This window comes from Medicago sativa, chromosome 3, assembly GCF_051527215.1.
Source record: "Medicago sativa cultivar Bolivia chromosome 3, Bolivia_mono, whole genome shotgun sequence".
Taxonomy (NCBI): Eukaryota; Viridiplantae; Streptophyta; class Magnoliopsida; order Fabales; family Fabaceae; genus Medicago; species Medicago sativa.
In genome coordinates, this window is record NC_140751.1 from 45,775,709 (window position 1) to 45,778,295 (window position 2,587).

The window sequence follows — 2,587 nt, forward strand, 5'->3', positions numbered from 1 at the left end:
CATAGTGGTACCATACTTAAGTTTCTCCTCGAGTAATCTCGATCCTTAGAACACTTCATAACTATTATATCGCTTCTTAGTTCCAAGGTGACTTGCAAAGGTTTACCAATCGTGGACACACATAACTCTTCATCACTCAACTTCTTATCTCATGTCCTCATATCTGCGACGTTCTTCCATATACTAGAACTTTAAACTCTTGGTCCAAGCTTCTACTCAACTCTTGACACATTAATTTCTGATGTTACCTTGAATTAGATTGATTCCGTTAATGTTTGCTCATGCCCTTTTTCTTTGAAAACTTTAAAATGTGATGCACATTAGATTTTTGATATTTGAGGGGTCTTATAGTTAGAAAAGATTACAAATAAAAGCTTCAAACGGTACCACAGGACCTTTGAAACAAGCCAAGAACTCGCAAGAGACTGCCAAACTTGCCAATGGCGAGTTGCCTATGGAGGTTTTTGGCTAATAGCGAAATATTTCGCTATTAGCGAGTTTCTTCAGGTCCTGTAATTCAAAATTCGTATTTTCACTACTACAAAAATGGGCTTATATAGCGCTTTTTTTTTGCTTTAGATAGCGCTTTTGAAGCGCTACTGTAAATGGCGCTGGTAAAAATAATATAGCGCTTTTTTTCTGTACAAAGCGCTAGCTAAAGCATGGTTTATATAGCGCTTTATGTCAAAAAGCGCTAGCTAAGAATCTCCTTAGATAGCACTTTCTATAAAAAAAACGCCATCTAATACAGGTTTAAAGACAGCGTTTTTGTTTTAAAAGCGCTATGTAACAATATGTTTAGATAACGCTTTATAAAGGAAAAAAGTGCTAGGAGAAGCATTTATTTTATTTTATTTTGTTGTCAATTTTTTTTCCTTTGCAGATAGCGTTTTTTATTAATTTAAAGTAAAATATATATAAAGTCAGAAATTTAAAGGGAAATATATATAATTTTGGCACGTTATAATTGAGACTATTATTTATCAAATAAAACTTAACCATATCTTAATGTATGTATATATATCATAAAAGTCAGAAATGTATAGCCTCTAATATGGTAACATAGATATCTCTAGGAGTTACAACTAATTAGTTAACATAAAGATCAAAATCTTCTATGGTATCATGTAGTCTTCATCTATCTTCTTGATCTTCTCAACATTTTTATCCAAAACAAGCAGGCAAATCATTATTCATTTCCAAATTTCGTTCACTCTCCTCTACCTGAATATATACCAAAAAACACCATTAAGCAATAACACTATATTATATTAAAGATAAATTCAAAGTACTACCGATCATGTGTACAAATTAAAGCAAGATTATAAATTAAAACAACTACCACTTCTATTGCAAATATATTTAGAAACATGAAACCCACCTTATCATAAAAATATCATATCACTTTTAGGCTGAGCATGAACTGACATCATTCTTCTTGGATTTCTCTTAGTTTATCTTTTGAGTATGTCACACACTTGAAATCATCAATGTACTGCATATATTATAACAGAAAATAACCATATTACTTAATAAACTTAATTATATACAAATATTATACTTTAATATAAAAATAACATACCAGCTTTGGAATCTCGTTTTGTTTTGAAATGAGAATCTCTTTCATAAACCTCATCACAAAGTACCCGCAATCTATACCATTTTCTTGGCGAGGACACTACAAAAAATAAAATAAGTTTGTATCAATCAAATTATTTATATTATTCATACACTAATTTTTTAAGGTTGTTATGCTATATTATTAAACCTGTACTCGGATCCATGATATGTTGTTAAATTTATTAAAACACCATTAAGCAATAACACTATATTATATTAAAGATAAATTCAAAGTACTACCGATCATGTGTACAAATTAAAGCAAGATTATAAATTAAAACAACTACCACTTCTATAGCAAATATATTTAGAAACATGAAACCCACCTTATCATAAAAATATCATATCACTTTTAGGCTGAGTATGAACTGACATCATTCTTCTTGGATTTCTTAGTTTATCTTTTGAGTATATCACACACTTGAAATCATCAATGTACTGCATATATTATAACAGAAAATATATGGAGCACATAGCTCATCTAAAGCACATTTGATAATAATGAGAATAATTTTCATTATAACTTCCATCTTAAAATCACATTGAATATTAAATTCTATTAATTTGCTCTACAATTCCTCAAGAATATATACCTGTATATACAGTACATAAATTCATGCTGCATATAATAATTTGTTTATAATCCTACATCAATAATCATGCATCGTGTGTATAGTATATAAGCTTATAATGATGAATTAGCAATAACTAGCAAATGATGAATATGCCTCCTATATACGGTACTTTCAACGAGAAAAAGAAGTATACATATACACAGTGCATGGACCTTAATACTAGGCTAGATAGCAGCGAGGGCATAGGTAGGTATATCATATCGTATAAACAACAAAACCGAAGAACATATTCATAAGGACAGCAACCTAAATCGAATAGCATGTATATAACCAATTCATGGTTCATCATCTAAAATAATATATCAACACCTCATCAAACTAATTGTATTTCA

The 2,587-nt window shown here is 29.8% G+C and overlaps 1 long non-coding RNA gene across 2 annotated transcripts; it reads right to left on the reverse strand.

Moving 5' to 3' along the window:
• Nucleotides 1-1,017: 1,017 nt before the first annotated feature.
• Nucleotides 1,018-1,956, reverse strand: LOC146937710 (uncharacterized). Of its 2 annotated transcripts, none has more exons than XR_015033312.1 (3): nucleotides 1,583-1,956; nucleotides 1,378-1,495; nucleotides 1,018-1,220 (listed from the first exon to the last, which is right to left on the reverse strand). It is a non-coding gene; the product is annotated as an uncharacterized LOC146937710 (long non-coding RNA). The 2 variants fall into 2 exon arrangements; XR_015033311.1 differs by having other exon boundaries at nucleotides 1,018-1,224; nucleotides 1,382-1,495; nucleotides 1,583-1,955.
• Between the last annotated feature and the right edge of the window lie 631 nt (nucleotides 1,957-2,587).